Genomic DNA, 14,667 nt, shown 5'->3' on the forward strand with positions numbered 1-14,667 from the left:
TGAATTAACAAAAACTTAAAAAAAAAAAAAAAAACAGAAAAGAGCAAAAAAGAAAAATTTTTTAAATGAATGATTCCATGAAAAAAAATGTTTTAGGTATACACAATTACATTTATTTCTGAAAAACTCATTTTAACATTAATATTATATCATTAGACTTATTGGCTGGTTCACCATTACTAAGAATAGTGGCTATAGTTGTTTTGTTTTCTTTGTTAGGTTGGGAAATTTGGTAGAAAATTTATGACGTGTTTATAAAAACAAAAAGTTTTATTATTCATAATTGTCAGCCTACTGTTTACTAAGGAGACATGAGGAAACTAGAAATGTTGGTTGTATTGTCTAAAAACCTGTTACAATAAATAATAACATTAACAGAAGAAAATAATTAATAAATTCTGAGCATTTCACTAAAATTCTATGAGCTTCACTTACCTCACTCTTTTGCAACATTGTTATAATGATTAGTGATAATATATTTTCACTACCTGGCTCATAGTAGGCACTGTATCTGAGAGTTAATATTGTAATTAATATTAAGATAACGCAAAAAGGACCACAGGCAAGAATTGACTGTTTAAATAATGAAATGATGTCTGAGATTTGAGTAAGAATAAAGGCAATACAAATTAGGTATCTATTGATCATTATTGAATCTGAGCAATGGATGTATTAAGTTTATATATTATTTAAAGGTTTCCATGATAAAAGTTTTAAAGCAAAAATAAATATCTGGTTTAAGAGCAAGGTTATAATAAACCATATGTAATAAGGCTTATTACCTTATTGCATAAAGTAATAAAAGAAAGTCTAGAAATGGGAGACTACACTGGCTTCAGAACAGATTCATTAACTTCAGTGCTTGAGTTTAAGCAAAAATGTCTTGTGTTGCATACTTGTAGAAACCAGACTGAAATAGGCTCATCAGGTGTAAGTTCAAGAGGAAAATTCAATGAAATATGAACAATTCTTCTATAACAAAGTGTCTTTACACATTTTCAGTGCTAAATCATTAAATTCAGTTGACACAGTCTTTTATGAGACCTATGTGTAATGATTTTTATAACATTTAAATTTTTACCAAATGATTGTAATGCAATTTTACTGCTATAGGACAATATGGAAAGCAGGTGAAACTAACAGTATCCACAATATCCAAGAATGTAATGCTACCTAGTGCTGCATCTAAATCACAATAAGTACAAGAGTTTGGAATCCCCATTAAGAGGCTTGATTCTTTTTGTCTTGTTATTCATATTTGCACCTTGTCCCAGAACCTGTGAAGTGGCGCTGCCCACTTCTTCAGAGCAAATGTTGCCACATTGGCAGAATGTGGCCTTGAGCTACATGATTTGATACAACAAAGCTGTTTAGGGCTAGGCTGCTTTTAACTGGTTGCCACAGCAGATCTGCTTGCTCCAGTGCTTCAGTTTAAGCAAAAAATGGCTTTAGACTTCTAAGGATATCATAGCCAAATAATTGTCATTAAATCTTTCTTTAAGACCATAAAAACTTGTAAGGCTGATGATTGTAATCTATATTGTTGCAGGAAGTGGTGTTTTTATACTTACTGAAATCACTTCAAGTGGAGGCATCTGCTACAAAACAAGATAGTCCTCACAGCTTAGGGCATGATTTGGGTACAGCTGAGAAATGTCAGCTGTGTAAACAGCCTGAAATGTGTTACCAACAAAAATATAATTAATTTCTTTCCAAGACAGTGTGCCATAACTTAATACTTAGAATGGTTTAACTTTCAGTGCAAGCACCTGAACATTTGCTTTCTGGTGCCAGAGTAGAGGATTGGTTATAAAGGTCATTAAAATTAGAGTTGGTTTGCACTTTTTCTTCTTAGTTGCAGAAATTTGTGTGGCTCTGAATATACAGTAGCTTTACAGTGGCTTCCGTGAATTTATGGAAATAGAGATCAAGAAGTTAATAGATTTGGGGTGATGGAAATGTTCTAAAATTAGATTGTGGAAAAGATTGCACACCTTTAAATTTACTAAAAGTCATTAAATTGGACATTTAAATGAAAATGAATAAATGTTAAACTATACTTCAGTGAATATTTTTTAAAAAGATAATGAAGAAGTAAATTAAAATACTTATTCATTTATGTTCTTATACTGCATGAGAAATATTTTGAGGTAACAGAAAATGTTTTCTTTATTATACTTCTCATTAACCTTTAACTTAGGAAACAGAACAAAAAAATAGACTTCTTAAAATTAGATTCTTGTATAATCTTAAGTCTCTTATGAACCTGTTATACTTGAGTCTTGACATTTTCTGGCTACTCTGTGAAGTCACCAATCATTTAGAACATTGTTGCTCATCTCCCTTCAGAGTTAAAATATTTCTTTTCTTATAGTTGTAGAGTAATGGAGTATAAGATACTGTATGAATTGTCAACAACTCTTTCACTTCCTTTTGCACTATTTCATCAGGGAAATAGGTATCTAAAGCTTTACCAGTAGGGGAATGTTTTCATGCTGTGACAGTTCAGCTGTGAGAACAAGGAGTTGGCAGAAGGCAAAACCTTATTTTATACTTTAAGGAGGGATGCTCTTGGCTTCCAGAGAATATAAATAATTTTAACACTGTGAATTATGTCTAAACATTTTATTATAATTCTATTAGAATATATGTAGTTTTTTAAGTTACAGGATTTAATAATGCTTATACAAAGGAGGAAAAAAAAAATCTTTCCTTTGTTTGCTTGTTTTTGCCATACCAGGAATTAAACCTGGGAGCACTTTACCTCTGAGCTATACCTAATTCTTTTTATTTTTTATTCTGAGATAGGGTCTTGAGAAGTTGATGAGACTGGATTTGGATTTTAGTCCCCCTGCTTGAGCCTAATGAACAATTGGGATTTCAGGAGTGTACCCCCATAACCAGCCTTCAGTTTTAATTCTTTTTTATTCTGTGCCTTTTTGTTTCCCTTTGAGAGTATTAATGGTTTTCCAATATTCTGTTATTGGCTAAGGGATATTAACTCAGAATTTGAAACATTACAAATTTTAAAATTAGAGTTCTTCGGGCATGTGTTAGGAATCACTTATTAAATATATAATGACTTATTAAGGGCTGGGGCTGTGGCTTAGTGTTAGAGTACTTGCTAGCATGTATTAGGCACTAAGTTCCATCCTCAGCACCATATAAACATAAAAATAAGATAAAGGTATTGTGTCCATCTATACCTAAAAATTTTTGAAATTAAAATTAAATAATTTAATAACAAAATATTTTCACTTTGAGAATGTTATATCACTAATGAAGAAAACCATTACGGTGGCCATTTTATTAAATAAAAATACAGTAAAATGTGGAAATACATCCACCCCTTTTGAGCAAAACAATCTGTGGTAAGGGGGTGTCATCTACTTTGATCCTTCTGAGGTGTATGTGTGGGGGGGTGGATTTTCTTCTGTGATTTCTCCCTAAATACTTACTAAGTAGGTATCAAGTTATGGAAATTTTTTTCTGACTCTGGACATCAGACCCAACTGTATGGAAGCTGCTATCCAAATATTCTCTCAGTATACACACTTAACATTGAAATTATCAATTAAGTAAATTTTAAGCCTCTAACTATACTCATTCTATTCATTGCTGCAAAGTTAATAGCTCTAAAGTATAGTATGAATCACATTCAGTTTTGTTTTGTTTACTTATCTTTAATGGCAATTCAATACCTGTGTATTTTTTTTTCTGGCATTCAGAATCCTTCATTCTTTGATGGGAAACTTCCCTTCCATGTTATTTTGCCATATTGGCCCAGAGTAAATGCTTTATATATATTTGTTGAATAAATGAATAAAATACACCATATGTGTGTCAGCTTTCACTAAATACTCATCTTGCTGTTCCTCAAATGTACTTTGTGATCTCTCCCACTCTGTGTCATTTCATCATACTATTCCTTCCATATATAATACCTATAACAATTATCTTCTTCCTTCAAAAGGCCCTACCTATATCCTTCTTTCATACTACCTTTTTCAACCTTCCGAGAAATGAGTTTATAATACAGTTCTTCCATTAACATTTTTTTTTATTTTGTCCTTTCTTTCATGCCTCTTTTCCTTCCTCCTGTCTGGTTTTATCCTTTTGTCTGAGTCACCATAAACAATTAACCTCTCTCAGTCTCCAGTCTGTGTAACTGTAAAATAGTTAATAATTAGTTATTGTAAAGACTAATAGTTGATAGTTACAAGGATAGTTACTCATAGGTTTATATTGAAGATTGAAGTAATCAGTACAAGAAAAGTGTTGAACATGTTAATCTTTGGCTGTTTTTTTTTCCATTCATCTATCTATTCATTCACTTGTCATTTGTGAAACTCTTACAAGCTAGTAATAGCATTATCCCATAAAGTTACAAGGATAAGGTCCTACTTCTCATGAATTACAGAATATAGTAAGAGGCAATGACAGTTGTTATATGCATCTAATGAGATCATAAAAGAGAACAACCGATTTTGCTAACAGGTGGTGAAGGTGAAAATATGGCTTTAAAAAAAAGGGACATATTGAGTACATTTTAATTTGTATACATGTGTTCCTTTTCTGTTTTGAAAATTCTAAACACACACCCTGCCCCATGGTGGGGTTTGAAGGCTTTTGCACATGTTAGGCAAGCACTGTACCACTGAGCTACATCCCCCACCCTTCTTTTATAAATTCTAAATATTTGTTGTAAGCGCTGTCTTTCTTATCTGTGTATGCATTGCGGCATCAATCAGTGTTTTATTTATTCATTCACTGAATTGTTCAGAACTTCCCTATGTTGACATCTGTGACAATAGACAACATCAAATTTATATGATTATAGGAACTTCATTGACTTTTTGTGAGTCAGATTATTTCCTTTCTTAAAAAAATAAATTATCAAAACTAAACATTTTTTTTAGTGGAAAATAGGTAACAGATTTAAGAAAAGGAGAGAGCTACCTTGTGAGCTCATTTGTACTAATATGTGAATGTCAGAGAAAGAGAGAGGACAGGTGAGCAGACCCATCCCAGTTCATTGAATCTCAACATTGTTATTATTTGCATGACTTATGTAATATATGAGTTTCTGTTTCTTCATCTTCAAAATAAAGACATTGTTGACATCCTTAAAAGTCTATATTGTGAAGATTAAATAAGTTAACACATTATCTTGGGCCATATGAAATTGTCATTTTTTAAGGAAAAAATGGTTGCATTTGAGCAGTTTTACGTGGTTTTTACCTAACATGGAAAGCACATAATATAATGCAAGGAATGGAAATTATGACTGTCAGCCCAAATCCCACTCACCATCTGTTTTTGCCAATGATGTTTTACTAAGACATATTAGCTGCTTTCACACTTTCGTCAGGGTTATATAGTTTCAACAAAAGCCTTACAGTCCACAAAATCTGAAATATCTACTCTTTGGCCCTTTTCAGAAAAAGTTTGCTAACCCCTTATGTGTAATGGCTGGCATTTAGTAGGCATTCGACAAACATTAACTCCTTTTCCCTCGAGTATGTACCTTCTTTATATCACACACACATGCAGAATCAGAAGCACTCTTTGAGTAGCTTCAGGGTTATTTTGTGCTATTTAAATTACTTTGTTAACCTGCCATAGGGCAGATAGATTTATAAAATCTTTGGACATTTTCACTGGCTTTTTCTTTATTTGGCAAGGTCATAGATAATGTTGCTTCTGATGGTGGTAAGACTCAGTTGCTTTAGAGAGTTCATTGCCCTTGTCAACATCTTGAGTCTTTTACAAATAACACAGGCAAAGACTAAACAGGCGGAAAGAACAGCTTTGAAAGTAGTGAAAGAAAGTTTGGCTTTAAAGGGAAAGAAAAGTTATGAAATAAATTCTATCCTGAACAGAGAGAGCAAGTGTTATTGAAGCATTCACAGGACATGTTACTCAACAATTATTAGGAAAAACACATGGAAGCAAGACAGCCCCCAATAGAAAATTTAAAAACACTGATGCTTTGAATCTTGATTTTAGTTTGTTAAAAATCTTCAGTCTGTGGATTGCTATGTCTGTCATGAAGGGAAACTGCTTTGTGAATTTTCCTTCTTTAAACAATTAGAAGATAAAATATATGAAACAACTGTTTTCAGGTATTGGACAATAGATAGTGCAGGACCATGAAGAAGGAAAATATTAGTACTATGACAATACTGGCAAGAAGCAGGAAGAAGAAACTAAAACAACCTGGTGGTTTCACTGAGTAGAAGGTATGAAGATTGGAGTTTTGGAAGGCCAAGACAGCTCTACTTTGAAAAGCAAAGTACCAGCAGAGAAAAAAAGCTCCAATCTGCTTATGGTTCTCCAAGTTTTTAGCTGAATATCAATGTGTGCATACATAAGGTGAAATTCTAGGAGGTGTGGCAAAGAATAACTACTAGGAAAAATAGTTTGAGTTCTTAACCTCTAGAAACAATCTCTATGAATATACAAGGCATTCAGTAGATATCTCCAGATAATAAAGACAACTCTAGCATTTCCTTTTAAAGCTTAAAAATAAGCCTCAAAAGGAGCAAACCGAATAACAGGTAACTGACTCTAAAAACAAAGTCCAGCATATAATCAAAAGATGACATAGGGGCTGAGGATGTAGCTCAGTGGTAGAGAGCCTCACCATGTGAGGTACTGGGTTCAATCCTCAGCACCACATAAAAATAAATAAATAAATAAAGGTATTATGTCCATCTGCAACTAAAAAAAAATATATTAAAAAAGTTACAACATGTGCAAATGAACAGGAAAATCTGACCTATAGCCAGGGAAGAAATCAGTCAAAAGCAACAGATATAGAAGTGACTTAGATAATGAATTAGCACATGTGGACTTTAAAATAGCTATTATAAATATGAAGGTGCATAAGGATTTAAGTGAAAATATGAACTTAGTGAGGAGAGAGTAGAATATATAAAATAAGATGAAGTATTACTTCTAGGCGTCAGACAATATGTGAAATTAAAATATCAATGGGAGAAGTGAATTGCAGATTAGACTCTGCCAAAGGAAAGATCAGTGAACTTGAAGATAGAGCAATAGAAAATGTCCAAATTGAAAGAAGACAAGAATAAGTGGACAAAGCTAAAGTGAAACAAAATCAGTTTTGATATACATGCAACTAGGGTTGTAGAAGGAAATGAAAGATGGAGGAAAGTAGACCAAGACCAAAAAAGTATTCAAAGAAGTAATGGTTGAAAATTTTTATCTTTGATGAAAAGTATAAATCTCCTAATCCATAAAGTTCAGTGAGCCCCAAGAAGGATAAACACAAAGAATTAATTTGCTGAAAATGGATGAAAAAGAGGAACATTTCAAAGCAAAGTAAATATATATATAATACACACAGAGGAACAAACATAGACTCTTTTGATGTCTCTTTAGAAATAATGCAAACCAGAAGACAATGGAATGACATCTTAAAAGTACTGATTTTTTTAAAAGACAATTTAAAATTTGATATCCAGTGAAAATAATGTTTCAAAATTGAAGTTGAAATAGATTTTTTAGATGGGGGCGAAAAATAAAACCCTGAAGTTCGTGCCAGTAAATCTGCACTGCAAGAGATATTAAGGAACTTCTTTAGGCAAAGAAAATGATAGCAGATGGAAAGTTGAATCTACACAGAAGAATGAAAAATGCACTAATAGTAAGAATAAAAGACATTTTTCCATATTTTAAATTTTTATTAAAAGACAATTTTTAAAAGAAAACCAATAAAAAGCAATATGGAGTTTTGAGTATATGTTGAAGTAAAATGTGTGACATCCGTAGCACAAAAATAGAATGGAAGTGTACTATGTAATATTAGTTGAAGTTAGCAACCACTAATAAATAACACAATAAAGGGTCTAGGGATATAGCTCAGTTGGTAGAGTACTTGCCTTGCATGCACAAGGCCCTGGGTTCTATCCCCAGAACCCCCTTCCCCAAACAAACAAACAAACAAAAAACCCACAATAAGATTGTAGCTAATAAGCCTTTAAAAGTGATGAAATGGAAAGTCAAAAAGAAGACAGGAAAATAGACAAAAAAAGGAATAAATACAAAGCACACAGCAAGATGGTTTACTACAACCATATTGATAATTAACAGTAAATATAAATTTTCTGTACACTGAATGGAAGAAAATATCAAAATTAGTTTTAAAGAGCAAGAATCAACTATTTGAATCAAGTATAATACTGTATAAGAAACATTTTTAATAACAATAATAGATTTATCTATCAAGATTTTCCCATTAAATAAATGGAAATATATTTACCATGAAAACACAAAACATAAGAAAGGTCTAATGTGGTCTGGGGATATAGCCTGGTAGTAGAGTGTTGCTTGCCTTGCATACATAAAATTCTGGATTCAATCTGCAGCACTGCAAGAAAAGAAAAAGAAAATCATTTCTAATTACACATACTATCAGGAAATACAGAATAAGGAAAATTACTAGAACTAAAAGGAGACTTTATGATGATTAAAAGTCTGTTTCAAGTCAGATGCAATGGCATGTATCTGGAGTCTTTCCTGAGGCAAGAAGATCTCAAATTCAAGCCCAGCCTAGGCAACACAGCAAGACCCCATCTCAAAAACACAACATAAAACAAAAAGACACAAAAGGCCAATTCATCGGAAAGACAAAGTATTGTACAGTTTAGAATATATAAAGCAACAGCTGACAGATCTAGTAAAATAGACAAGTCTGCAATTAAATTTAGAGATTTCATTATCCTTCCTTAAAATTTCATGAAAATAACAAATAATGAAATAGATGATTTGAGCAAAATCATTAATCAATTTGACCTAATTGAAACATATGGTCACTTTGCCCAACAATAGCAGAATACACACATTTTTTAAGGATACCTAATACATTCACCAAGATTAGATTATAACCTATAGCGCAGTCTCAGTAGATTTTAGAGGATTATAATGAGCATTGATGAACAAGATAAATTTAAATGGAATGTATAACAGAATGGTGCCTGAAAATTCCTCAATGTTTGAAATAAATAGCTTCATATTAAAAAAAAAATACCATGAGCCAAAGAAGAAATCACACAAAAGTATCAGGGTCATTCTAAACTGAATATAGATGAAAACACAGAATATCAAAATTTGTGAGATGTGATTAAACAATGCCAAAAGGAGGGTGCTTATATAAGGAAAGGACTTTCAAAATCGGTGATCTATTATTTCACCTTAAGAAGAAAAAAAAAAAAAGAAAAGAAAATTAAATCCAAATAGGTGAAATGACATATTAAAGGTGAGAGCAGAAATCAATGAAATAAGAAACAATAAATAGTAGAAGAAATCATTGAAACCTAATGCTGGCTCTTTTAAAAGATCAATGGAATTGATAAACTTCTGGCTAGACTGATCAAGAAAAAAGAGAGAAGATACAAATTACCAGTGTAAACAATTGAAGAGGAGATATCAATATAGACCATATGGACAATTAAAAGATGAAAAAGAAAGATTATGAATGACTTTATGCCAGTAAATTCTGCAACTAAGATGAAATGGACAAGTTACTTAAAATACTCAGATTACTAAATTGATGCAAGAAGAAATAGAAAATGAGAATAGCCCAATTTCAACTTCAGAAATTAAATTTGTAATAAAAAATGTTTCCATAAGAAAAATTCCAGGATCAGATAGATACTTTTGCTAGCAAACTCTGCCAGACATTTGAGAAAAATTAATACCAATCCTATACAGATTCTTCTCCGATGCATTTTATGAGGCCACTGTTATTATCTGATACTAACATCAGTCAGAGACACTGATAGGGAAAGAAAACTACAAACTAATCAATATCCTTTATGAAATGCATGTGAAATTTTTAAAAAATTGAAATCTAAAACATGTAAAAAAGAATAGGTCATGAATAAAACATTTTAAAAGTATGAATTTTATGTTATGTGGTATGTTATTGTATCTTATTAAAGCTGTAAATTTTTAAAGAGAAGTGCTGAGAGAGAAAGGAGACAGAAGACCCAAATAAAAAAGAAAGGATAAGGTATCATGATCCATTGTGATTTATCTCATGAATACATGAATGCTACAACATTGGAATCTTAACCAATGTAATTAACAAAATATGAAAATATGCATAATGAGTTGAATAGATCTTGAAATAGGTTTCAATAAAATTTAGCATACATTCTACATTCATGTTGAAAAAAGGTCAGCAAGGTAGTAAGGTGTAAGGTAAAATGGTACAGCCATCTTGGAAATACGCAGCTTTTAGGTGTTAACCCCAAAGGAGCAAAAACAAATTTTCTCACTATCCTATACAGATTCTTTCCCAGTGCATTTTATGAGGCCACTGTTACTATACTGATACTAACATCAGTCAGAGATACTGAGTTTTTGTAGGAGCTTTATTCATTGTAACCAAAAACCGGAGGCAGCCCACGTGTCCATAAACTGCTAAATTATAAATGAGTGGTGATTGATTCATACAACTGAGTGCTACTCCTAATGAAAAGGAACAAACTACTGATACACACCACATGATTTACATATGCTAAATAAATAATGTCAGACACCGAAGACTACATCCTGGTGTGATTTCACTTATATGAATCTGGAAGAACTAAAATACAGATATAATACCAGTGTATTGCGAAGGAGTGGTAGAAGAAATTTACCTCAATAGAAAAATTTTTTTTGAGGTGGGGGAAATGTATTTGTGCCTGTTGTGCTTGGAATATTGGTGATTTTTATATATGTAAATGAGTTTTCAATAATGCTCTTTTTTTTTTTCCCAATAATGCTCTTTTTGTTTTTGTTTTTGTATTGGGGATTGAACAAAGGGCACTTTGCTGCTGAGCTAGATCCCCAGTCCCTTTTTATTTTTTATTTTGAGACAGGTTCTTGCTAAGTCACTGAGGCTGGCCTTGAACTTGAGATCCTCCTGTATCAACTTTGTGAGTCACTGGGACTACAGGCATGCCCTACTGTGCTGGGTGCCTTTTTTCTTTCTTTTTTTTAAAGGAAAAACTAATTTGAAAACTGGTAATACAAAAAAATTTCTCCAGTCTGATGAAAGCAATCCATGAAAAAGCTACAACTGATATATTTTAAGATTGCAAATGAGGCAAGATGTTCACTGCTACAATGTCTTCTCAGACATAATCATTACAATAAGGCCAGGAAAAAAGAAAACACAGGCATATTTGGAAGGAGGACAAAAGTTATGTTTATTCTTATACAAAATATTTAGTAGTTTGTTTCTTGGTATATACAACATAATCAATGAAAAGTTGTGACAAGTGAAATTAGCAAGGTTAGGAGATCAATATACAGCAGTTGTGTTACTATATAGTAGCTCAGAACATGTTGAAAAATGGATTTTTAAAAATCATGCTTCTCACAGTTCTCCAAAATGTGAAATCTTTAAAAATAAAGTTAACAAAAATATGTTTAAGATCTATACATTGGAAATTTTAAACTATTAGAGAAAAATTCACAAGAACTGGAAAGATCTCCTTAGAACTGGAGAGGTCTTATGAGGAACATGTGTTAGAATCCTCAAGCATTTTTTAAAGTACAAGTTAATTCTAGAAATGTATTTGAAAGCATGGAGATTAGCATTCCCAAAACATTTTTGAAAAAGAACCAAGTTGAAAGGCTGATACTGCTTGATTTCAAGAATTAATACTACAATAGTCAAGATAATGTGGTATTTGTGTAAAAATGTACATAAAAATAAATGAGTAAAATAGTGTGTTCAGATATAGATCCACGCATATATACATATGATATGAACATATTCTGTATGTGTGCACCTGATTGATTTTGTACAAAAATTACTAAAGTTATATAGTGGGAGAAGGATAGCCTTTATTTAACAAATGGTGATGGAACAACTGGATATTGATAAGGACAATTTCAATCTTTATGTTCACACACTCACACACCCTCTCAAAATAGATCATAGATCTAAATACAAAAGTTACAACTATAAAATTGTACAATATGTAGGGGAAAACTCCACCTTTTGGTATAATTTTTTTTTTAAAAGAAGCCACAGATTGAGAGGAAAATTTTTGCAAATCTTATTTGGCAAAGTGCCTGTGTCCAGGTTATATAAAGAAGTTTTAGAAGTAAATAATAAAATGATAAACACCAATTTAGTGGGTTTTTACCTGGAGTCAAATTAGATATTGACTAGAAGAATATAACAGAATTTGGGGAGCTGGAATTTTCTATATTTTGATTGTGGAGGTATTTACAAAGTATATACATGCCAGAGGTAGTGGTGTACTTGGCTGGGTTACATAATCCCAGCAACTCAGGAGGCTGAGGCGGAATTGCAAGCTCAAGGATAACCTCAGCAACCTAGCAAGACCCTAAGCAACTTAGCTAGACCCTGTCTAAAAAGAAAAAAAGGGCAGGGGATGTGGCTCACCTCTGGGTTTAATCCCCAAATGCAGAATCAGTATTCAACTCCAAATCTGCCCCCTCCCTCATGACCCTGCTTTTTTCTACTGTATCATACTATTGGTTATGTGTCCATGTTTTTGAAATAGTTCCCATTTTAACATATCCAGTCTATTTTTTTTCCTAAAATCATACTCACTAGTCAAACTACATACCAAGTATTAAGGTTTAAGAAGTATAATAGCAAGAGACTTGGATAGGCTTTTCAAAGTAAAATATCCTCCCAAATCTGATGTAAATCTCTAGTGACATTACAAATTAGGCAGTTGTCTTGACCTTTGTCTGTAGTGGTTTAAGAACCCAAAACCTAAGGCCAAGTATGGGCTAAATACGAAAGTGGCATTATAAACCAGTAATTCTACTAAAATTTTGGTACATTCATATGCATTTATCAGAATACAAACCATACATGGATGGACATGTATTCACAGAACACAGAAGAACTAAGATAACATAATAGAACTGATGACTGGATGCTTAATAACAAGGTTCTCTGATGTTCCTTTACCCTCTGTATATGTATTGCAGTATAGCAGTAAATAAAAACTTTAAATCCCTACCCTTATGGAGTTTATGCTGGTAGCAGAAAACATAAGAGGAACTAGATAATAGTTATAGAGAGTAAGTAAAATTCATGGTTCTCTGTTAGTGATAAGTATTTGAGAAGCAGTTGCATTTAGATAGATCCATTTATAAACTAAAAGAAATAAAGCCTTAGCTAGGCACAGTGGTGCCTACCCATAATCCCAGCAACTGGAGAGGCTGAGGTAGGAGGATTGCAAGTTTGAGTCGAGCATAAGCAATTTAGCGAAAACTCTGAGCAACTTAGCAAGACCTTATCTCAAAATAGAAAATAAAAAAGGACCAGAGAGGGCCTGGGGTTGTGGCTCAGTGGTAGAGTGCTCACCTTGCACGTGTAAGGACCTAGGTTCAATCCTCAGTACCACATAAAATAAATACACAAATAAGGGCACAGTGTCCCCCAGAAATAAATAGATAGATAGATAAGATAGGTAGATAAGCAAATGAATAGATAGATAGATAGATAGATAGAGGATCAGAGATATAGCTCAGTTGTAAAGCACCCCTGGACTCAATCCCCAGTACTAGAAAAAAAGAAAAGAAAACTAGCCTTAGTATTAACTCCATTCAGAACTATTTGGAGAAAAATTTTGTTCTGTAATTGTCACTCTTTGTGGCAGCCAATTAATGACTTTTTTCCACATTTTAGTACGAAATGAGGTGTGGGTGTGTATGTAAGGAAAGATTGATAGAGAAAACAAAAAAGTTAAATTTATATTTCAGTGGCTGACCTGAAGGGATTAATGCATCCTTCCTTAATTCTCTTTGAATACTGAGGTGCCCATATATTTTCAGTGTTCACACCTAGTATATGATTTTCACACAGTAAATTCTGATCAAATACATTGAGCCATATAGATGATTTCCCTCAATGAAGAGGACTCTAAAATAGGATTGGGATGAAAAGTGCCCTTCTTGTGGTGATGGAAGTGGAAATTAGTTTAAAATGCAACCTAATGATAATAACCATGGGAATAGAGAGGAAGAGATGCTTTATCAAGTATTTCAAAGGACAATCAGCAAGATTCAGTAAGTGAATATTAGATATGAAGAGAGTAAAAAAATGACTTGAATTTTTTACTAAGCATGGAAATGTCACTGTTGGAAAGTAGAAGGTTGGAAGGCCTTATTTTTAAGAGATTAAGCACCACACATATGTATTATAAACAACCTTCTATTTCTCAGTTATAGAATACAGTCAGGTACAGAGGTTCCAACAAGACCTTATTTTTAATATGAGAGATAATGAACAGTTAATACATGTTTGGGTACCTTAAGTACCTAATATAGGTCCAGAGAAGTGAGCTAAATGTCATCTATACAACTTAATTTCTAGTCAACCATTTTATGAGGATTTCAGAGACTGATTCTAGTGCAATTCCAGTATTTTTGTGGAGACTTTAAATTATAATCTTATGTTCTTATTTGCTGGTGATCAAATCCAGGTCCTCCAACATGTGAATAAGCACATGTTCTACCTCTGAGCTAAACCCACAATTCTTTATCTTGTATTCCAATGTTCCCATATTTGACCTATCTCAATTTTAAAAATCAACTTGTCGAAAAAGGCAAAATTTCTCTGAAATAGAGCATATGCTAAAAATGATTTAGAGGGCT

The 14,667-nt window shown here is 32.6% G+C and overlaps 1 protein-coding gene across 1 annotated transcript in view; it reads left to right on the top strand.

Annotated features, from left to right (window-relative positions):
• Faf1 (Fas associated factor 1) overlaps positions 1 to 14,667 on the top strand; it is a 375,874-nt gene that overhangs the window by 205,837 nt on the left and 155,370 nt on the right. The window lies entirely within an intron of this gene.

The sequence above is a fragment of the Marmota marmota genome, unplaced genomic scaffold (genome assembly GCF_001458135.2).
Source record: "Marmota marmota marmota unplaced genomic scaffold, marMar, whole genome shotgun sequence".
NCBI classification, from domain to species: Eukaryota; Metazoa; Chordata; class Mammalia; order Rodentia; family Sciuridae; genus Marmota; species Marmota marmota.